The sequence below is a fragment of the Panthera uncia genome, assembly GCF_023721935.1.
Source record: "Panthera uncia isolate 11264 chromosome C1 unlocalized genomic scaffold, Puncia_PCG_1.0 HiC_scaffold_3, whole genome shotgun sequence".
NCBI classification, from domain to species: Eukaryota; Metazoa; Chordata; class Mammalia; order Carnivora; family Felidae; genus Panthera; species Panthera uncia.
Window position 1 is genome coordinate 37,806,365 of NW_026057584.1, and position 23,850 is coordinate 37,830,214.

General features: G+C 42.3%; 1 protein-coding gene and 1 non-coding gene across 7 annotated transcripts in view; one reads left to right on the forward strand and one right to left on the reverse strand.

Annotated features, from left to right (window-relative positions):
• Positions 1–23,850, forward strand: part of ANKRD44 (ankyrin repeat domain 44) — a 343,412-nt gene that overhangs the window by 24,500 nt on the left and 295,062 nt on the right. The gene's annotated exons all lie outside the window — the stretch shown is intronic.
• TRNAK-CUU (transfer RNA lysine (anticodon CUU)) lies at positions 6,905–6,977 on the reverse strand. Its single transcript has one exon. It is a non-coding gene; the product is annotated as a tRNA-Lys (tRNA).

The following is a 23,850-nucleotide window of genomic DNA, read 5'->3' on the forward strand; positions in this document are numbered from 1 at the left end:
GTGTGTGTGTGTGTGTGTGTGTGTGTGTGTGTGTGTGTGTTTTGAATGCTAAACTGAGCTCAGTCATATATGAAGATTGGATAAAGGTAGTTCAGTTCAGAGAGTTCCAGGCGGGGATGTTGGAGGGGTTTTGATGGAGCACGATGAATCCTGAGTGTGTGGGGCAGATCCAAGGACCACCCCGGGAAGACGAAAGGCATGACGTTGGGAATTTTAGCAGGTTTGCAGGAGAGGGATTGAGCCCAGCTTTTTACTTTCCTTTTACATCCAGGGAGAGTTTTCCTTTTACATCTGGGGAGAATGAAGATGAAACAGTTGGAGTGGAATGAGCAGTAATTAAAATAGATGGTGGGTAAAATGGTGCAAGTGGGTAAGTTCTCTGAGCAAGAGGAGAAGCCGGATGGATGATCAGTGAGAGAAGCCCCTACTTTTCTATGCAGAGAACACACTAGGGCCTCTGCTTTTATGAATTAAAAACATAGCAGCTTTCAGATGATTACTTGGCAAGTTAACTAGTGGTGCTCTATATCTGTTTTATATCTGAATTATTTTTATAATTCTCTTGGTAGGTTTTTTTTTTTTTTCACTAGTTATCTTGCCAAGTAATCATTAAGAGAGGGAAACATCATTGGAATACTTCTATGGAAGAGTATCTTTTGTGTAAGTTTCTAAGTGTCACTCAGATTCCCCCTCACCCAGGTTCATTTCTCCCACGTGGAGACTGGTGGGAGAGTTTGGCGACCCCTGTCTCAGAACTTGGTTACCCTTCTCTGACACAGCCCAGGTGACACCAAACTATACTGTTTAAATTTCCTTACAGTAAGACCTAATCAATTTAAAAAGCCCATTATGATGAATTCCCTTAGGAACAAACAGAATGGCATACAATTCATTTTTCCACTCAATAAATATTTATTGAGTCCTGTATATTTCATGTCATCTCTGGGCAGAGCCCCTAGATATAATCTGTATTGAAATTTCAGTATTAATCTTTGTGTTTCCATGTAAATCAATTCAAGTAAGAACTAATAGTGAAACAATGACTAGCATGATGTGCCTTTTTAATTATAGTAAATATTTAATGTTTCCCTACAAAAGAAATGTGTTCTTAACGGAAACTCAACTATTGAAAGCCCAACAAATTAAGTACTTGGATGACAATACTTGTCAAGAAAATATATATTTTAATAATTGGTAACAATTTCTCAAAAAAAGCTTAAAGTACCAATGAAGTCATTGGGATCCCTATTACCAAAGTGGATATTTAAAATTACATTTCTCTCTTGCAGCTGTGTTTACAGCAATAAAGGGGCAGTAAGGGTCGGGGGAAGGTAAAGCTTGGCAACTGTACCAGTCTTATGTAGGCCAGGGCAATGTCTGAAAAGGGAGGGGTGTGGATCTTGGTATGGAGAGATTTCCAATATTGTGCTATTCCAAAAAGTAGCTCAGTGATAACAAGATTGTATTTACTTAACTCCAGCACCAAATGTGGTGGGTTTTATGGAAGGGAAAACACCGTTAATGACTGTCTTTCCCACTTGGCCGCATCTATCTGTGGACAATATGCTGTATCCCCAATTCATTGAAAGGAAAGGAATGTTATTCCTGGAAGTATTTTTATGAGCCTGGAGAGCCCATGTTGTGAACAGAACCAGGGCTTAGGAATTAATGTAGAGAAGATTCTAGTAGTCAAAGACTTTTTCAATAAGGAAAAACATAATCTTAGCTGGAGAGGTTTAGGAAGATAGTAGCAAGATAGAACAATGGAAGCAGAAAGGATAAATATGTTGGGAATGGATTGGTAACATGCAACTGTTAATTGTAAGTTAACCTATTAATTAGTGGTTGACTAACATGGGTAGCTGTGTTTATCAAGCGATAGTGATACTCCTTGGCAGCTCTTAACTTTTTCAGCAGTCAAGGCAATGAAAGAACAGTTCCTGGCCCACTGAAATGTCATCGGTGTGGCCTGTCAGGACCGTGAACATGGCACAGCAGTGGCTGAAGGCTTCCTCACTCTGTCTCTGCCTCCGCATAATCTGCCCCATCCGACCTTAAACCGTGGAGTCAGCTCGAAATCTCTCCATTTCTCTGTTGAGTTTGTGGTTCAGGCACAGGTAACTGAAAACAGATGTGCTGAGTGCAAATGGCTAGCGTTCCTGTTGAGCTCTTGGTGATGGGGGATGGGGAGCGAACTGTGCCTTTTGCAAACCTTTGTGCTTTTGTTGTGTGTGCAGTTTTCCCATCTCAGCGGTCTCCGTCCACATTCTAGCCAGATGCTTTCCTTTTTGTTTCTTGGAGGCACTGCTGCTGAGGTGGAGGGGAGCCTAGCCCCCTTATTCTTCACACTAATCTTTTTTTTCCCTGTTGCCGGTTTCCTGTCTGTAAACTGCACATAGCCTCCTGGGACCCAGGGTGATTTTTTCCAACCTAGCAATCGCCTCTTATGATTCTTCTGTTAAACACTCATTAAGCTGTTCAACAGCCCTAGGGACAGAGTGAATTGGCAGACCTGTCACATGCCCGGGGTTAAAAGAGAGGGCAGTGATTGGACACCAAGGAAGAGAAATAAGATCGTTTAGAGACAGAAGTATAGCATAAACCCTAAGTCCTAGGGAGGACCAAATTCTTAGGGTGGTGATTGCTGAAGTGATGGCAACAAACCTCATGGCACCATGAGAGGGGACCAGGGGAGATGCTGGGGAGGAGGCAGTGTTCCCGGGGTTCACAGTCCAGCTGCGGCAAGGTGGGAGCATGTGGAAGCAGAGAAGCCACAGTGCAGGACAGCCCGTGTACAGGGCGGGCCTGTCACTCTCATGGCAGTCGGGATATGGGGGTGAGGAGAGTGTCCAGGGAGGGATGTTTCCTGAAGAGCAGCTTTGTGGAGGATATGTGATTTGAGCTGTTGTTGTTGTTGTTGTTTTTTAAATTTTCTCAGTGTTTATTTTTAAGAGAGAGAGAGAGACAGAATCTGAAGCAGGTGCCAGGCTCTTAGCTGTCAGCATGGAGCCCGATGCGGGGCTTGAACCCACAAACCATGGGATCGTGGCCTCAGCCGAAGTCAGACGCTTAACTGACTGAGCCACCCAGGTGTCCCCACCTGGTTTTTAAATGCCTCATGGTAGAAGATTGACAAACAGGGAAGAAAGAGGGTGGGGGCATTTGGGGTGGAGCTCAGCAATGCAAGAGAGAAGAGGTGGGGGTCTCTGTGCAGGATTTCCAGGACTGGTTTGACTGGAGCAGAGGGTTTGCACAGGAGCTGCGGGAGGTGGATTGGAGAGAATGGACTGCGGTGTGCAGGCCCCTGGAAGACGTCTAGGAGGCGTGGATTCTGAGCAGAGCCACGGAAGACTTGATCAGGTGTGTGGGTTGTGCAAAGTTGTGTTTTAGGACAAATAATCTAACCATGATATACAGTAGAGAAGCAATGACTTATTTACTGCCTGGACTGTGCGATACGGTTTCTCAGCCATCTTCCAGTTAGAAATGCATTTTCATTGTGTACAGGCAGGGCCCCTGGCATTGTATTAGGAAGTGACCCTCACAGTCTTGTTAGTTAGGAGAGGGAAATGCTTTATCACCTTCTCTTAAATCCACAGAAGCAATATTTTATCAGTCTTTGAAATGTGGTCTGAATGATGGATATGCAATCGTCTCTTAAATACAGCACTGCTAAGCTCAGCCCTGCAATCATGTGGTTATGAAATATTACCCAGCCTGAAACCAGAAGAAAAAACCCTCGAGCAGCCTGACCTGCTCACAGCACACCATATGAGAACCTAACCTTTGAAGGGACATGGAAAAATTGGAGACTGCATGAAATGCAAATGAGAATTCCATGTGGAGACATTCTCCTCTCCGAGTTTTTGGTATTTTCTTTTCTTGAATGTTTACTCCAGACCACACCACCTGTTTCTGCTCCAAATGTTTCCAAGGCCAAAGGTCTCTGCTCAGAGATTTGAGACACTTGCTTGCTGCTGACCCGCATTTCATCCCTGAGGGAAAGGAAAAGGATGAAGAGAAGATGGGCAGAAGGGACTTTTAGTCTTTTTGGTTAATAAAAGTTAGGGCCACAAAGCAGTGCCTTGATTGGAAATCTTCATCCAGAAACGTCTGGTCTCCTGGCAATGTACCTGGAAGTTGGAGGGGCCATGGGAAAAAGGTATGACACGTTGGTGTTAGTCGTGCTCCAGCTTAGCAGAAGAAATTCGCATTGCCCATGATAATGCACAAAGTAGTTTGGTCCTGCCTTACCTGCATTATCTTTGCCAGGTCAGCGTAAGGCTGATCCAAAAGAAGCCTGAAGTCTGATTTTGACTGGTTACCACTGGGTAACCCTGCTGAATGTGGCTGGCCAAACCACAGTTTTATTCATTGCAGAAGCCAGGTCTTCTTCAGACTGTGGATCTGGGGTTTTCATCATGGCAAGACCATAAATCAACAGAGGGAAGGAGCAATGTGGAGCCAGTGAATTTTTCTTAGGGTCCTGCAGACGGAGGAGTAGCCATTCATCTGTCTCTGACCTGGGACCTCGTATCCCTTGTGACATATTCTGACTTCCCCTTTGGTTCACCAATCTCATTTCACACTCATGAAAAGTGAAAGTCTTCTCTGTTTTCATTTCAGTCTCTTTTTCCACGGATATGTAGTGGCCATTACACGTTGGCTTATAGTTATAGACTCTTTATTCTTTTTTTTTTTATATATATGTTTATTTTTGAGAGAGAGAGCAAGAGCACATGAGCAGGGGAGGGACAGAGAGAGAGAGGGAGACACAGAATCCGAAGCAGGCTCCACGCTCTGAGCTGTCGGCACAGAGCCTGATGTGGGGCTCGAACTCACGAACCGTGAGATAGTGACCTGGGCCGAAGTTGGACGCTTAACCGACTGAACCACCCAGGCGCCCCATATAGACTCTTTATTCTTAAGTGATATGACAAATCACTGATTTAAAGCATACATGGAACTTACCTGTGTTATTGGGGGCCCCTCCATTGCTTACTGTGATTGCCCCACTCCCAGGTCACCCTCAGCTGCTCTCATCTTCCCACCCCTCCTACCCTGCCTTTCCAAAAGGCTCTGGAGATATTCTAGGTGGTGTGGTCCCCAGGTCAGCGGAAACAGCACCACTGCAAATTGTTTGAAATGTAAATTTTAGGGCCCCACCCAGAATCTAGGGCTTTTGAAACTCTGGGGGCAGGCCCAGCCTTCGGTGTTTTAACAAGCCTCTTAGGTGATTGTGACGCAGACAACATTCTAGGTGTGTGTGTTTTTTTAAAGCTTATTTTTAATGTTTATTCTTGAGAGAGAGAGAGAGAGAGAGAGAGAAAGAGAGAGAGAGAGAGAGAGACAGAGAGACAGAGTGTGAGCTGAGCGGGAGAGGGTCAGAGAGAGAGGGAGACACAGAATCTGAAGTGGGCTCCAGGCTCTGAGCTATCAGCACAGAGCCCAATGTCGGGCTCAAACTCACGAGCAGTGAGATCAGACCTGACCTGAGCCAAAGTCGGATGCTTAACCAACTGAGCCACCCAGGCACCCCTACATTCTAGGTGTTTAAAAAACAGTTAACAACCAATGGCTTATGAAGAGCCTTGATCTTTCCCTTTTCAGTGATAAAAATAAGTTTTGTGTCTACCTGGATGTACATCCAAGTTGTAGAATAAAAACAGAATCTGATGCATTTCATTTTCATTCTATTCATTGTTGACAATTTCTGTATTAGAATGGGGAAGCTTAGCACTTGGCAATTTAACAGCTAGTTAAACACCACTTAACCCCTTAGCACTAGCCAATTGCTTTTCCTCCAAGCCTGTTACCATCCCCACCTTCCCACCAATACCCTCCTGATTTGTGCAGTCACTCACTATTAGGCTAATTTGCTGCTCTGGAGACAGTGTTAAGGTGGCTCTCTGATTAGGTGGGAATTGATTAAGCAGAAGCTGCTTTATTCTGTTGCTAGGTCAGTGGAAGCAACGAGAAAGGTCTCCTTCCAAGCCGCCTTCCATTTTGCTATTGCCTCAATTAGGTTGCTTTTCTGTGATTCGTGGCTTATTAGCATTGGTGACTCCTGCATGCCCATTTTCCTCCTAGAGCCTTTCCAGCCGTATGTGAATAATACAGTAATAATATTAGGAGTCCCTAATAATGATAGTTTCTTGTTGTTGTCCTGAATGCTGGTGACAGGTAAAAAGCAAGATGAAAATGCAGCTTTTGGATAGAAATCATACTTGTTGAAACTCCTTGGGCCTTTTCCCATACTCACCTCCTCTCCCTTCCTTTGGACCAGGTCCTGAGTATTATTAGCTGGATGGTTAAGCCCTGTCCTTTGGGCTGTGCGGCCTGAGTTTGAAACCTTGAGTTAAGTTACTTGACTTCTCTAGGCATCAGTATTTTCTGTTGAAAGACCTGGGCAGGAAGGGTATTTACTCCAGAGGGAGTAGCGTGGTGTTTTGATGGAGATAATATATGCAAAGGGCTTCTGCAGTAATGCTCCTCAGAGATGAGGCTCCCTCTCTTACTGTTTCTCAGACCCTCACTCCAGTAAACCCTCTTCTAGACACCCCTTGTAGGCTAGTGTCTCCCTTTCTTGAATTCTCTAGGGTGAGAATAGGCACTTAGTTGGTTTCTTTTCATGGCACTTGACAATTATGTTCCTGATGTTATACTTAAAATTTTGCCCTTCCCTTTTAGACCGTGAGCACCCCAGGCTAGGTGATGGCTTGGTGTACCCTCTCTCCTCTGTAGCTGTGGCTACCAAGCCTGGGTGAGCATCACATTCACCTGGGGAGCTTTGGAAAAAATCCAGATTCCTGGGTTCTAGCCTCAGAGAACATTTTGGTGAGTTGGAATTTAGGAACATAGATTTTTAAAAAACGCAGTATATTTAGATTTTAAGTAATCTCTTTGCCCAATGTGGGGCTTGAACTCACAACCCTGAGATCAAGAGTCACATGCTCTACTGACTGAGCCAATCAGGCTCCCCGTAAGAACCTAGATTTTTTAATGATTGCCACAGATGTTTCTGTGGCAGGTGGGCCTCAGACCCCAGTTTTAGAACCAATTCTGTGAGGCAGTAGTTTCCAACTCTGTCACATTCAACATCCCCTTGTATATGTTTTGCAACATCCTCTTTACTTCCTGAAATGAAACTCATAGATAATAGACCTCACTTACACGCAATATTTTTAAAAAAATCACAAGACTCCAACTATATATAAAGAAGGAAAAAATGAAAATAATTTATAGCTTATATTTTAATATGTATACAGCTACATTAGAAGACATAATGAAATAATCAGATAAATTAGGTTTAAGAAATATTCAACTGGGTATTATCAATAATTTTATGTATAAAGCCTTAGAAATAAGGGCTAAATAAATCTTTTTATGTTTATCACTAAGAATAAGACAACTATAAATGTAGACCAATATAGGTTTGTTACAGAGGTGACTCAATAATCATGAGTGACATTCCTGAAACTATCATCATTTTTGGAGATGACAAAAAATTCTTGGTAAAGTTCTGAATAGAATAAATACATCCTCTCTTGATTTATAGGGTAATCAAATTCCTGACAAATTTAGTGTATTTAGAACTGGACAACATTTTCTATGAAATGCATAGTTAAGATCTAGACTCAATTATATAAACTTTGTTTCTTCACCTTTATGAAAGTTGTATGGGACATGATCAAGAGGGACCTTCTAGAGCATTGGAGGAGTCTAGCTTTCCTACTCTCCCCTCCCCAGATTTCAACAGAGCCCTGCAACCACTGTAACAATCAAAAGCTCCTCACCCAGTTCCAAAGCCCCGAGCAGCAGTGCCACCATGTAGAATCACAGCTACAGCGATAGAAGAACCTAAACTATAATCAGTGCACAGGACTCCTGTGACCTCCAGCAGGTTGCCCACAGGACATTGTGTTCTGTACGTATTTAGTGAATATGAATGAGTCACCAGACTTTGAATACCTGAAATAAATGGCATGTATGCAAAACAACAACAACAACAAACCCAGCAAAAGCAAAAACAAAAAAAAACAACAAAATTTATGGGTGTAAAGTTTCTTTTTTCTAAACCAGAATTGGCCTCTGCTCTTAGTCACATTATAGAAACCCTGGGGTACTTAAAAAAGCTCTGTTGCATGTTTGGTTCTCTGGAAGCAGATTCTGACGTGGAATTTGGGGTGTGAGATGCTCACTGGGGAGCAACATCTAAGAAGGGAAGGAAGCACGACTGGGTAGAGGAAGAGGTTGTAAAGGTCTCAGCCAACCTGGTGGGAAGCCCTGCGGTGACTATTTGCAGTCTCGGTGCCCTGCTTTGTGCCAGAATTGCAGGCCTCTGTCACCAGACGGGGATCGTCACATGCAGAAAGGCAGGAAGGGGTGGCCTGGGGAAAGCTGCTCTTGGCAGCTGAGGCAGACCCTGAGGGAGCTGGTAGCTGGAGGTGGTGCACTGCCTGCACCCCCAGCGGCTTTGGGTGGCAGTCCGCAGACAAAGAGGGATGTGGGCCGCTCACCTCCGGGCTACTACAGGGTTTGTGTACATCCTCACTCGTGCCTCACAGTAACCCTAGGAGATAGGCGCCGTTATCATTCCCACTTCATAGATGAGGAAACAGGCTTGGGGAATTTTCACTGACTTTCCTGGTGTAAGTACCTAACTGGTGTCTCAGTGAGGACTGGATTCCGGGCCTTCCAAATGCCAGCTTCCCTCAGTGGGTTCACATGGGGTTGACAGTTTTCCCTCCCTCCCTCCCCTTTCCTGTGGCTGGTGTGAAGTGCTGTGGCCCTTGCTGGAGTAGGACACCTGAACTGCTAAGCCTGTCTCATTCATTTTTTTTTTTTTTTTTTTTTTTTGTGGTTGGATGAATAGCTTACAGGTTGATTGGCACAGTGAGGTAGAAATATCTGAGTTCTTTTAAATTCCCAGATTTTATCGCTTGATCAGCTTAAGGAATTAATTAAAAAAAAATCCTTGACATGCCTGATTGCTGCTTGTTTTGTGATAAGATTTTCCTTCCGGGTTGTTTCTGGCATAGACAAGGACATTTAGGGGCTTTTGAAAAAGAGTGCCTTGGGCCTTCAAGATATCACTTCCCAGGCCCCAGCAAACTGGAGTTAGCGGGTGAACCTCTCTCTGCCTGGCAGGTGCCTTAGGAATTTGAGGCGTACTCCAGGAAGCCCGGGCCCTCCAGGCACACAGGCCTGGTTCCCCGCCCTACTCCCTCTTCCTCTCTCTTGCCAGGCAGCTTTAGCCCTGGGCTGTCAGTGACCCATTGGAAAGGCTTTCAAATAATTTCCAGGTCTCCCAGGGAGAACTACTGTCTTTAATCAAAGGCAAGCCATTTCTGCTACTGTGTGTTGGAATAACTGGCTTTTTAACAAATCAAATGAAGATGACTGCTAGGTTTGAGGTCGGTCATAGGCAAGTCCAGTAGATCGTAAGCATTATTAACTCCAACACATGAAATAAACACAACAGGAGCACAGCTGTTAGTAGGATAGTTTAATGTTTTTGAGGCTAGAATTCTTTTAAAATAATTTAATTTTTAAAAATCACAAAAGATAGGGGTGCCTGGTGGCTCACTCGGTTAAGTGTCCAACTTCAGCTTAGGTCGTGATCTCACTGGTTGGTGAATTCAAGCCCTGTGTCAGGCTCTTTGCTGCCAGCTTGGAGCCTGGAGCCTGCTTTGGATTCTGTGTCTTCCTCTCTCTCTGCCGCTCCCCCACTCACACTCTGTCTCTCTCAAAAATAAATAAAGATTTTTAAAAAATTAAAAGAAATTTACAAAAGATATACCCACTGTAACAATGAAATCTCCTGTCCCCTCCATTGCTGTCATACCGTTAAAGACATCAGTATCAACGGTTGTAGGCATTTCCTTCCTTACCTTTCCCTGTGCTTATTCAAATATGTACCAATATATTCACCCACATATTTTTCCCCTTCTTTTTCAATAAAAATATTCTAAACATTTCATAAACGTCTTTATCCACAAAACAGTATATTATGGACACCCCTTCCCCAGGTCAGTACATAGTTTCATAATATTTCATTGGGTCGATGTGTCGTGATTTATTCAACCGTTTTCTCTATTAATGGGCATTCAGGTTGTTTTCAGTTTTCATTATTAAAAACAATGCTGCAACGAACACCATTGGTTTTTTAAATTTTTTAAATTTTCAGTTTTTTATAATTTTTTAAAGTTTATTTTATGTATTTATTTAGAAAGAGAGAGTGCACACACAGCAGGGGTGGAAAGAGAGGGAGAGAGAGAGAATCCCAAGCAGGTTCTGCTCCGGCAGTGTGGAGCCTGATGCAGGGCTCAAACTCACGAACGATGAAATCATGACCTGAACTGGGATCAAGAGTTGGACGCTTAACCGACTGAGCCACCCAGGCGTCCCTGAACATCATCAGTTTTAATAGTGCTTCTGCGGGCACTGTGAAGCTGGGAATAGGGAGATGAACAAGACAGAGACGCTCCCTGCTTTCTAGAGGTTTGTAGTAGGGGGAAGCTGTGTATAAACAGGTAAAGCAATGCATAAAATAGGAAATAGCAGTTAGAAGTAAGGGCTCTGAGAAAAATAAAGTAAGATGCTTTATTAGAAGAAGGGTGTCTTTCAGGAGGTAGGTTGAAGCGGAGACCATGGGATCGAAGACACAGCTCTTTGGACACCTGCAGTAAGAGTGCTCCAGGTAAGGGAGGTTATTTTCTTGTGCTCCGGTCACTTATCAATGCAGTTTGCCAGACAACCTTATGCAGTCATTGTAGCGGTTCACACTCCACCCAGCAGTATATCACAGGCCAGTTTCCCTACACCTTCCTCCAGCTTTAGGTGCTTTTAGTTTTTCAAGATTTTGCCAATCCTACACATGAAAAATGTACATTTCCCTAAGTGCTAAAAGTTAGACAGCTTTTTCTGTGTTCATTGACCTTTCCACCTTTCTCTTCCTTCGATTGCTTATTCATTGACTTCTTCATTGCTTATTCAGTGACTTTGCCATTAAAAGAAATTGGGTTATCTAGCCTCTTCTGACCAGTGTGTAGATGCTCTTGGTTTACCAGAGCCTCGTGTGTCCTGAGTTATTTCCTCTTCATCTTACTGCTTCTGAGACTTCTTTTCCTTCAACATCAGAGAGATTCAGTCCTTGTTAACCCCTAGGGATTATGAACCTAAGGCTTTTCAGAGACCTAAAAACATGTCTGCAAATCAAGAAAAAATCAGTTTTTATTGGCTTCTTGAAATCTAAAAGAAAACTGTAAAATGAAGGTGGTATATATTTAAACAAATGCCTATAAAACATATAACATGTCAACCAGCCACAACTCAACTCAATATATAGTTATTCGTAACTCAAATAAAAGTAATGTATACTGGGTGTGGGAGGTGGGTATATTTTTACATTTTTAATATGGTGTGGGATAGGATTTCTAAATGAAAAAATGGTCTGTGGTTTCAGAGATTTAAGCCACCCTCATATCTCCCAGAATTCTTAAAAAGACAGCATTCTTTCTTGTATTTATCTCTCAGGTTCCTTGATTTCTCCTTTTCTTGTTCTGTCTTTAGTTTCTCTGTGTTATTACCTCCTGGTCACTTGGAAGTCTTCACTCGGGTTCTGCGCCCTCCCACCCTGCCACTGGACTGACCTAGCTCAGTCTCTGATGGCCCCATGATCTAGTCCTCACCTTAGTTTGGAATTCTTTTGGGCTGTTGACCTTGCTGATTACTCCCTTTTGGAAGCTCTTTGGCTTTCTTGATTTTTTTTTTAATGTTTATTTATTTTGAGAGAGAGTGAGAGAGCGAGCGAGTGTACGCAAGCAGGGAGAGGGGTAGAGAAAGAGGGAGAGAGAGAATACAAACAGGCTCTGTGCCACCAGCCCTACTTGGGGCTTGATCTCACTAACCGTGAGATCATGGTCTGAGCCAAAATCAAGAGTCACCGCTTAACTGACTGAGCCATCTAAGTGCATCTACTTCCTTGATTTTGCCCATTTTCTCGTAGTTTTCCTTGTACTTTTCTGATCCTTTCTCCTCAGTCCTTCACCAACTCAATGTTGGTTCCTTACAGATCCTTACCTGACTCTTCTTCCTTGGCTAATTTCAGCAATTCCTTTGTCTTCAACTACCCTATTTGCTGCACACTGCTTCTAATCCTTTGTAGAGAAAAAAGAATATAAATTTTCAAAAGAATCTGCACATCCCTCCCACCACCACAAACTAAACAAAGCAAACCTTAAAAGATATTGCCTTAACCCAAGAGAGTACTTGAAAACTGTGATTTGCAGTTCATTACTAGGTTGTGAATGTAAGGGGCTGTGATTGCGTTTCTAGGAAATAAAATAGAACAGAAAATATAATTTTATATCATGTGTAGTAAGATATTATTTTGTGAATTTTTGTTAACAATGTGTATTTGTGTGTGTCAGGACTGGTCTCATAACTGAGCCTTGTAAAAAAAAAAAAAAATTAGGAATTTCAAGATGGCGACCACAGAGACCTTCACCGTAAGTGGGGCCATTCTGAGCATGGGACCCAGTGCAGCTGCACACCCATGAAGCCATGGTGTTTATGAACTAGGTTCAAAGGTAAATTATTTTCTTACTGTGGGTCACAGGCAAATATAAGTTTGAAAGCCACTGGTTCTAATGTGTGCCAAGATTTGTGCAAAAGGGTCTCCATGGGGGCGCCCGGGTGGCTCAGTCAGTTAAGTGTCCGACTTCGGCTCAGGTCATGATCTCACAGTCCGTGAGTTCAAGCCCCGCGTCGGGCTCTGTGCTGACAGCTCAGAGCCTGGAGCCCGTTTCAGATTCTGTGTCTCCCTCTCTCTCTGCCCCTCCCCTGTTCATGCTCTGTCTCTCTCTGTCTCAAAAATAAATAAATGTTAATTAAAAAAAAATTAAAAATAAAAAAGGGTCTCTATGGACTCCAAGTGTGGAGTAGTTGGTTCCAGCTGTTTGTGTTCAGGCACTCCTCTCATCTGCTCACCTCCACCTTGCAGCTTTCTTTGTTCCTGCCTCTGTGGGCCCAGTTTCTGCTGTGTTGGTGCCCAGCTGATTATGTCTGGCTCCCGGATCTCGGCTTGGTCATCTTTAGTTGTCTGTCCCCCTGCATTGTGTATCGAGTCTGGGGAAACACCCTTCCCGTGGGCCCCTGGGGGAATGGCTTGGACACTGCCTACAACAAAATACTAAGGTTTCTCTTACTTCCAACCCAGATGTCTCTTCTCAGTGTTAGTCTATTTGTTACTTCTTAGAAATTATACCTGGATGTCCCTTATGTCCTTCTGACTCATTTTCCACCTCACCTTTCCATCTACCTCCAGACCTGCTCTGACTTTTTTATTCATGGCTTTGGTTAGTGTCACTACTGTTTACTCAGTTGGCCAAGCTTAAAACTGTAGAGGTCATTCTTTATTCTTCTATTCTTCCTTGTTTTCCACCTCCTCATATCCATCAGCTGCCAAGTCTTGTCGGCTTGGCCTCCTACATAAATGCTTTGAGTCTGTTTTCTCTTCTCCAAGTCTGACAGAGAGTCTGACTCCTGGGCAGGGCATACAAGGCCCTTCACCTTGGTCCTCACCTGCATTCCATCCTCAGCTCTTACTCTACCCCAACAACCCCTGCTCTAGCCACAGATCTGTTCCCCTAAGTTCTTGGGCTTCTCAGCTGTGAGCAACAGCACACCCTTCATTCCCCGGTACATTTGAAAATGTGTGGGGCATTACATTAGTTATCATGATGATTGGAGGTTGCTACCAGCAATTAGTGGGTGAGGTCAGAGATGGCAAATACCCTGCAGTGTGTGAGGCAGTCTCTGAAATGGGAAATTGTCCCACCCAGAACTGCAGGAGGCCACCCTGTTGAGAAACAGAATGGTGCTGTTTCATGCTTCAGCCCTTTGTACCTGCCATTCCCTTGGCCTGAGATGCTCCTCTTCGACCTCTGCCTGCAGAACTCCTGCATAGTTTTTGAGTTCCAGTTGAATCATGCCACCTACTTTCTGAAGCCTCCTGTGCCCCTTTTCACACCGAAGTTAATCAGTCCCCACACTTTGTTCCAGGGTGCTTGGACCTCCAGTGGAGCACTTCTTTGAGTGTGTCTTTCCTTGCAGAAGGGCTGGTCTTCTTCCACTTTGTACTCTCTGCAGCTAGCATGATGCCAGCAGGTAGTGGGTGTGCAATTAGGTAAAGAGAGTGGAACGGCTGAGGTAAATGAAACCATAGCTTTGCAGCCACACAGTTCTTGGATTGGGCTTTACTTGTTACACTTGAATTCTGTCTTCTCCTTCCTCCCCCACTTCTCCTTTTTTTCCCCCCCTTTCTCAATTGCAGCCTTTCTAACTCTGGCATGCGCTTCTTCATTACTACAGATTGGCTATCTTCCATAGTTACAGTCATCTGTGGTTCCTCGAGGCATCTAAGAATTGAAATAGATCTTGGCCATCTTTGCTCTGGAGGTGTGATGGCAGGAGTCACAGCTCCTGTTTCCAAGGCAACAGCCTTCTGGTTATGAGTAGAGTGCTTTTCTTAGTGGATCTGCATTAGCAGAGAGGAATTTTAGGGCTTGTATCTCCGTATGCAAACTCTCCCTGCTTTATTGCTCATCAAAGGCAAGTTTACATGGAGAATTGAGCAGGGCAAGATATTACTCTGCTCTGGCAATTCTGAAACTTTTTATTGAAGCATACTATACATGTAGGATAGAGCACATATAATAAGTATGCATCTCTGTGAACACACCCATGTAAATAGTACCCAGATCAAGAAACAGCACCCCACATTTAGTGGTTTTTCGTGGAAATGTTGAATATTTTTTCTAATGTGCATTTCTTATTTTAATTAAGAATCGCATTTCTTTCCCAAACCGATCTTAATCTAAGGTCTGCCATATAGCTGCTTCTCCTCATGCATTTTCCCATTTTTAAATTTTTAATTAAAAAAAAAATTTTTTTTTTAAATTTAAGATCATAGTACCTTGTGTGTAAGTTGGTGCAAGTGGGATTTTGGAGTCAGATCATTCCAAAGTGAATCCCGTCTGTCATCCATGCTGTGCAACAATGTATTGCTTTTACCCTTCGGGGTCTCAATTTCCTCACCTGTAAAATGGAGATAATATATTTCTTTTACAGGCTTAAATTGAGGAATAAATGAGATAATGAATGTGAGAAATACCAGCATTTCTGTGCTTGGTTCACAGAAAGTCAATGCATGATAGTGTCTTCTCTTTTCTTACCCAAGGTTGAAAATTGTCAGAGCCTTCCTGGATAACTGTTATCACTCCATGATCTAGTTGCCTCCTCCTTCCCCTGACCCGATTTATCTCCAATGCTTGTCTCTCCAGGTCTGTCTTCCTGAACCATTATTGCTATATTTACTATTCCTTTCTCAAAAAGACAAACAGATTTTCAAGGCATGTATGTTAAAGCCTGGGGTAGGAGGACTTCAGAGGTGGTCTCCAGAGCCTCTGGCTTATCACCTATAACTGCCACCTGGAGAACTGTGTTACTTCAGGGAATGAGTGTGTTGACCACACTGTAACACATGTAGAGAAGTGTTTGAGAGACATACATAGCTTTCTCCAGCCCAGTCTCTTGTCTCTTTGGTGAGCCTTAGGGTTTCTTTCCACTGCACTCAACCAGTGGCAATGTCCTCTCATTGATCAGCAGTTTGGGCATTTCAGACACACTTTGCCCTTTGGCCATGGAGAAGGTAATGCCCTTGGGCCATAGAGAAGGAGACAGTTGGCAGCCCTAAGCCCCTCTTTTCCTGTCATAATCTGCTGGGTTTCTGAGCCTTCTTCCAACTTGAGATAAATGACACCTGGAGGTCCTGTACCATTTTGGCTTTGAGGATTCGAGGGGCTCTACTTTTAACTCTGGGACTCTGTGTGAAGTCAAGTCTAATTCTGCCTTTGTGTTCCATGTTGGAAAATGGGGCTTTGGTTTTTTGTTCCTAAGTTATAATTTCTACCTTGTACCTAATCTGTTGACTCTTTCTCAGTTCCTCCCCTGGTGACTTTACTATAGCTCCTCTAGAATGGCTTCCTCCCTTGGAACCCCAGTGTTGAGAATAGGGTTTGCACTCCCTACAAACTTCTCCATACTCCTGGTGTCTTGTTTTAGGCATCCCTACTCTAGCCCTAGACCAGCTGCTTACTTAGACAGCCACCAGTTATCCGGGGCCATAATTTCAACTACCCTGCCTAATGGAACGATTGTCTGTTAGCCACTGGAGATGCCACACTGAGATAGTGTGAGTTCCTTTAGTACCTCATGTTTGGATCTTAGCTGTCTGACCTATTACCTATCCAGAACTAGGTGGAGAATCAGGAAGAAGTCTGAAAAACAGAGCTTGTAATCAGCCAGTCTTAGATGTCACAAGATCTAAGGATGACATTCTTTACTCCTAGGAGAAGACCTCAGACCCTCAGAGTTTTATACTCATATCTTAGACAAACTGCCGTGGTTCTCTGGCTTTTAAGCGCACAGTAAATTACAAATAGCCAATTATAGGTGTTAATAATAGGGAGAAATGACAATGCAACAGAAAGAGAAGGGTAGGAAAAATGACAAAAGTACGAAAGAGCTGAAAAATTATGTAAAATATTCTGGAGTGATTTAGTATTTTAAAGCATACTAAGAACATCTTTGAAATACAGGCTATACATAGTAGTACCCTTTGCTATTGGCAAAATATGCTAATACAGCCCTTATAATCTTCTCAAGAAGGTAAGAAATGATACTACTATACATTTTAAGAAAATCTCCACCTGAAATGGCTAAAATAAGAAGCATTCCCACATTTATGAGGGCTAAATCTGTATTCTTTCCTCCATCTAATATTTATTGAGCACCTATTATGTCCCAGGTACTACTATTCTAGGTCCTGAAGCTGTATTACAAAGCAAAATGCAAAATCCCTGCCCTCTCAAAGACTGATCTAGAAGACTAGGCTATCCAGAGCAAGTAATTCTCCATGACCTGAGAGGGTCAAAGTTTTTTTTTTTCTTTTTACTATTTTTAATAGATTATATGTAGGCAGTTTTTCTATGTTGTGAATAGATTAAATGAAAGAGATTATTTCTTGGACTTTCAAAATTGGCTCTATGAATGTCACATACCACGCTGAAAATCTCTTTGCAGGGGCTCCTGGGTGGCTCAGTTGGTTAAGCGTGCCAACTTCGACTCAGGTCATGAACTCACAGTTTGTGAGTTCCAGCCCCGTGTTGGGCTCTGGTGCTGACAGCTCAGAGCCTGGAGCCTACTTTAGATTCTGTGTCTCATTCTCTCTCTGCCCCTCCCCCACTTGTGCAAAAATAAATAAATGGAAAAAAAATTAAAAAAAAAAGAAAATTTCTTTGCAGCTTGATTACCCTAGTTATTTCATTTTTCATCACAACAGGAAGTAGGAGGTGTGGCTTGTTTTTCTGCAGGTGGGGAAATGGTAGAATGGAGAAGTGTAGACTTGCCTGAGGTTGTACAGAGGTTAGTAGCACACTTCATTTCCTGTAGTGGAAGATTTCCCACTCCCAAGTTCAAGTCCCGGGGTTGGAGCCATCATTCAGTTTGCATAAAGAGAAAGTCCACATTTTAAATATGAAAGATGAAAAAAATGGAGTGATTTGTTTGTGTAATCAGTCCTAAAATGAATTCTTCACCCATGGCCTCTGGGTCAGGTAGCAGACTTGAGACTTCCTTGTATTTTAGTGGCTTAACTGTCTCTCTTAAAGATGTAATTTCAACTGTAATTTTCTCCCCCCGCCCTTCTCTCCAGCATGCTTATAGAATGCTCTTAGCTGTTATCTGAGGCTTTCTAAATTATCAAAATGAAACAGCTACTGCAGCTTTTATTTTGGTCCCTAATCAGAAAAGACTGAAAATAGTGGTGTTTGGTGGAGAATTCTTTATTTTTTTTTAGGGTTATTTATTTATTTGACAGAGAGAGAGAGAGAGAGAAAGAGAGGGAATATTCCAAGCAGGTCCTGCACTGTCAGTGTGGAGCTTGACACGGGGCTTGATCCCACAAACTGTGAGACCGTGACCTGAGCTGAAACCAAGAGCCAGACACTCAACCCACGGAGCCACCCAGGCACCCCATGGTGGAGAATTCTTTAGACTAACCTCTGGTTGGTTCTCTGAAAGACTGTGAGTTCATTGGCCAAGAGCTACCATCCCTCAGATAGGTTCTACTCACCCAAGCAGTCACTTTGCCGTCCAAGCACAAAGTCTTACTTACATACAGCTTTCCCCTTGCCTGTATCCAGCTTCTGACTTTCTGCTTGGAGAGTGAGCATTTGATTTATTATTTTTTACCAAAGGTAATTTTTGTGAGGGGATGTGTCATGCTTGGCATTCTGGACTGATTTTTAATTCTCTCAAATCAAATACGCTTTAAATGTTAGCCTTTGGAAGATGTGATAAAATGCTTTTGCTACTGGAGTTCAGGTTGTGAAAACATAGGTGGTTTGGATTAGAACTCTTAGGTTATACTGCAAATAAAGCCACAAGGTTGAACTATTATCAAAAATTTTTCTTTTGTTCCTGTTTTTAATATCACGGAATTAAGTACTCCAAGTATTAAAGGAAAGTGACATCCATCGGTTTGCAGTATCCTCATGGCAGAATTTAATATACTCTGTTCATAAATGGTCTCAATTATAACACTTTCTGCATATGAGAAATCTGCACTCAGGAGTTGAATCACAAAACAGAACACTCAGTCATTTTTCATTAGATAAAGCAGAGGCAGTAAAAGAGAGAGAGGGAGAGAGAGAGAGAGCGCCCAAGCTTTCATTTTAAGACAGCTTTTACTTAAGGAAGTGCATTAGTGTTTCTGTGACTAAAATAAGGAAAAGCTACCTGGCATGTGGAATGGGTTAATGATGTGTTTACTCTTACTTGGGGTTTTGGCTAGAGTGAAGCTTGGGGTTGATATTGGCCAGAGTAGCTCTGTGAGGACTCTGCTCTGCAGGAGGCTCCCTGGATTTTCTCAGTGTTTTTGGCTGCTGACTCTTGAACCATTTTTGTCCTCTAGCCAACCATCATTTTCGTTCTGTAAGCGGTAATGACTATTAAAAAATTGGGAAAGTTTTGTATCTTTAAAAAAAAAATTTTTTTTAATGTTTTTATTTATTTTTGAGACAGAGGGAGACAGAGCATGAGCAGGGGAGGGGCAGAGAGAGAGGGAGACACAGAATCCGAAGCAGGCTCCAGGCTCTGAGCTGTCTGCACAGAGCCCGATGTGGGGCTTGAACTCATGGACTGTGAGATCATGACCTGAGCTGAAGTTGGACGCTTAACCAACTGAGCCACCCAGGCATCCCTTGTATCTTTTAAAAATATTGTATAATTCTATTTTTAAAAATACTTTCTTTTTTAAAGAGCAGTTGTAAATTCACAGCAAAAATTAAGAGGAAGATACAGAGATTTCCCATATACCACCTGTTCCCATATGGGCATAGCCTCCCCCATTATCAGCATCCCTGATGGGGTTGTACATTTGTTGCAGTTGATGAATCCACACTGACACATTATTTTCTTTTAAGTTTTATTTATTTAAGTAATTTCTACACCCAACATGAAGCTCGAACTCATGACCCCAAGATCAAGAGTTACATGCTCTCCTGACTGAACCAGCCAGATGCTCTGACACTGACACATTATGTTGTAATTTTTTTTAAAGAATCTATGAAATCTGACCTAGTAACTTTATCCTAAGTATTTTGTCCAGTTACCTGCAGTCACAGATTTCAGTTTCCTGAGCTGTAAAGATGTGATTTTTCTCTTTACTCTCAGGGGTCTGCAAGAGGTTAAGATAAGGTTCCCATTTTATAGATGATGTGAAGTATTCCACTGCCCAGATATGTCCTGCCTTTTGATGGAGGCATGATAAGGGCAGAATGAGATCTTTGTTAAGTGGGTGAGGTGGATGCTAGGCCAGAAGAAAAGACTTTCCTCTTCTGAAAGATGCCCAAGTAATGGGTAGGAAAGCCACTTCTTGTTCTGGGTTACTTATCTTGATTTGGGGGATTATGAAGAGTGATACTAACAATACAAAAAGATTGATTTTAACATCAAAGTAACATTAAACACAATGGATGCAAAAAACATGGTGGAAAATTTCCTTCAAGAGATACAGGGTGCTTTCTGTTTAATAAGGAGCACATATCAAAAGATAGTTGTTGAATTCAAAGTACTTCAAGAGATATATTAATAAGGATCCTGCTTTGGTCAAAATAACAACACAGAAGTTTATTTTACTCTCATCTATACTGGCTTGAGCATAAGCAGACCCAGGCTGAGAAGATAGTTCCATGATGTTGGGGATAAAGTTTCTTCCTCTCTCATTACTGTGCCCTCTCCTACCACACATCTTCCATCTAACAGCTAACATGGTTGCTCTACTTTCTACTATTGTGGGAGTTAGAAAAGGGAGGGAAACCTCCCTTCCTTTTAAAAGCATGACCTAGGGACACCTGGGTGGCTCAGTTGGTTGGGCGTCTGACTCTTGATTTCAGCTCAGGTCATGATTTCACAGTTTGTGGGATCAAACCCTGTATCAGGCTCTGTGCTGACTCGTGGAGCCTGCTTGTGATTCTCTCTCTCCCGCCCTCTCTGCCCCTCCCCTGCACATGCGCTCTCTCTGTCTCTCTCTCTCTCAAAAGAAATAAACACTAAAAACAAAAAACAAACAAAAAAAACCATGACCTAGAAATTGTAAATATCATGTGGTTTATCTCCATTGCCCAGAACCAATCACATGACAACTTACCTGCAAGGGAAGTTAGGGAATGTAATCTTTAGGTAGGCAGCCATGTGCCCAGCTAAGCCTTCTATTTTCACAGAGGAAAGGGAGAATGGGCACTGCCTCTGCGACACAAAAAAGGAGCAAGAACATGTTCCTCAGTGTTGCTGTACCACTGTGGGTTGGAGGCAAATTCAGACCTGACACTACCCCTCGTAATGAGGCATAGTTACAATTCACGAGCAGGACCAGAACATAACACGCAATGTATATGTCTTACACTTAGTGTATTGCTCAGATGAGGGAAGTTCATTTTGAATGTATTGTCATTCTATAGTTAAAAGGGATTGTACTTTTAAATATTCTTTTGTGGGAAGAAGGGACTTGTTTTGGCAAGTTGGAATTTTCACACAGAATTTCCATAAGTACAAATCCATATGCATTGAAAGGAGAAAGGGATTGAGAAGGGGCAACCTCCAGGGAGTAGGTAAAAATATGTCATTCTGGATGGGAATTTGATTCTGGAGTTGTCAGTGGTTGGTAATTAGGGTTGACTTTATGATGTTGATTCTAGGAATGGAGCCAAACATTACAAACCCATTTAGAACTCTCCTTACCCCGTATGAGTAACTATATTAATAAGTAATTTCAGGGTCTGGGTTCTACAATAATTTCATTAAAATAGAGCAGTGTCTCGTGTTTCCTTACAAGGAGATAGTGCCAGAAAGCTCTGCCATTTATTCTTTCTGACTGCTTCCTGTCTGGATTTTGTTTATTGCCCTCTTCCCAGAGCGCTCTATCAGAGGGAACTACTGTATAGCCCAGAAGGTTTGTTTGTTTCAAAGTATGTGGCTATTCTGTTCTGATTGGTAGGAAGTGAGCTGACCCTGATACTCAGATTCTTGTCGTAAAGACTAGCGTATGCCAGACATTGTGGAATTTTGGTTGAGATATCTAATTAAGTGTGTTTACATTTCACCCTCAGTTCTCTTATTTCATTACACATGGCAAAGGTGACTTTGACATTTGAGCCTTTTCAGATCCTCTTTTCCTTAAAAGGTGAACTAGATTTACAGGCTCTTTTTCTGACCATCTCTGAAGAGTTAAGGAGGCCCTATCTCTCATGTAGTATGAGGCAGCATTCTTGTCGACTTAGTGGTATCTCCAGCATTGTTCTGGTCCTTTTCTTGGCAACGAAAAGTCTCAGATTCTCTGGAGTGGCTTGTCACTCCATCTGAAACATTCTTCAGGAGACGCAGCAGTGCTGACAGCTGGTATAGAAGACATAGGGGTCAACTGTAGTCAAAGCTTTGCCTTTGGCATAGAGACTTAGGGTGAAAGTTTTTAGAAGAGATTGTCAATTTTGTTGTTGTTTTTATCAAGAAAACCTCATTTGGGTTTCCCTTTATTAAATTTTTTTAATGTTTATTTATTTTGGAGAGGGACAGAGAGAGCACAAGTCGGGGAGGGGGAGAGAGAGAGATAGATGGAGATACAGAAATCCAAAGCAGGCTCCAGGCTCTGAGCTGTCTGCAGAGCCCGATGCGGGGCTCAAACCCACAAACCGTAAGATCATGACCGGAGCTGAAGTTGGATGCTTGACTGACTCAGCCACCCAGGCGCCCTAGCACCACATTATTTTTAATGAATTATAGCATGTGACCCTCTGCTTATAGATGAGCAAAGCATAGTTATAAACCTCAGGAGATAGTTCAGGACTTTAGATAAAGTAAGAACTCAGAGAAGGCAGACTTCATCCATGGTGAGTCCTTCCCAATGACATTGTGGTGTCTCCAGCACCAGGCTCAGCTCCCGGCACAAAGGGGTCTGCTGCATATGCTGGTTACCTCTTGAATTAATAACGATGAATTGGAGGACAGTTGAACAAAGAAAAAGGACAAGATTTGAAAGCAAAATTTCCTCAGGCAGCCTAAGGAGGATTGGGTTAGCTTAGATGGAAAAGGTCAAGAGAGATTATTTGTAGGAGTTTAGAAATTTATGGTGGAAAAGTAAAATGGTGCAGCTTCTGTGGAAAACAGTGTGGCAGTTCCTCAGAAATCAGACATAAAATTATTATTTGATGCAACAGTTCCACTTCTGGGTATGTATCCAAAGAAACTGCAGCCAGAGACTTGAACAGGTAGTTGCCAACCAACGATTGTGGCAGTATTATTCACAGTAGCCAAAGATGGAAATAGTTCAGATGAATGGATTAACAAAACATGGCACATGCATACTATGGACTATTATTCAGCCTTAAAAAGGAATGAATTTCTGATACATGCCACAACACGGAAGAATCCTGAAGATATTGTTAAGTGAAATAAGCCAGACATAAAAGGACAAATATTGTGAGGCCCCGCTCATATGAGGTACTGGGGGTAGTCAAATTAATAGAAACAGAAAGTAAAATGGTGGTTACTAGGGGCTAGGGAGAGGAGGCAAGAGAGAGTTATTCTTTAACATGTGCAGCTTTTCCATGTAAGATGGTGAAAAAGTTCTGGAGATTGACAGTGGTGATGTTTGCATAATAATGCGAATGTATTTGATGCCACTAAATCATACACTTGAAAATGGTTAAAATGGCAAATTTTATATTATGAATATTTTACCACAATTAAAAAAAACATCTGTGCAAAAAATATTGTATACTAAAAAAAAAAAGAAGGTAAATGGAACTGAAGATAGTCAGGGCTGTTTTTTTCCCAAAGATATATAATGATTAGTAAAAAGCTGACCAGTATTGTGTGTGGATTCTAAGTTTTATCAAGTAAAAAGTCTCTGTGTGCCTTCAATTTATTCTTTATGTATTTTTAAATTATTATTATTATTATTTTTTTTTTTCGAGAGAGCATGAGCCAGGGAAGGGGGCAGAGAGAAAGAGAGAGAGAGAGAGAGAGAGAGAGAGAGAGAACCCCAGTAGGCTCCATACTCCCTGGGATTATGACCTGAGCCAAAATTAAGAGTCAGATGCTCAACTGACTGAACCTCCTAGGTACTCCTAATTTGTTTTTATTTTGTTATATTTTTTATTAAAAAAATTATTTTTGAATGTATATTTTTGAAAGAGAGACAGACAGACAGACAGACAGAGCATGAGC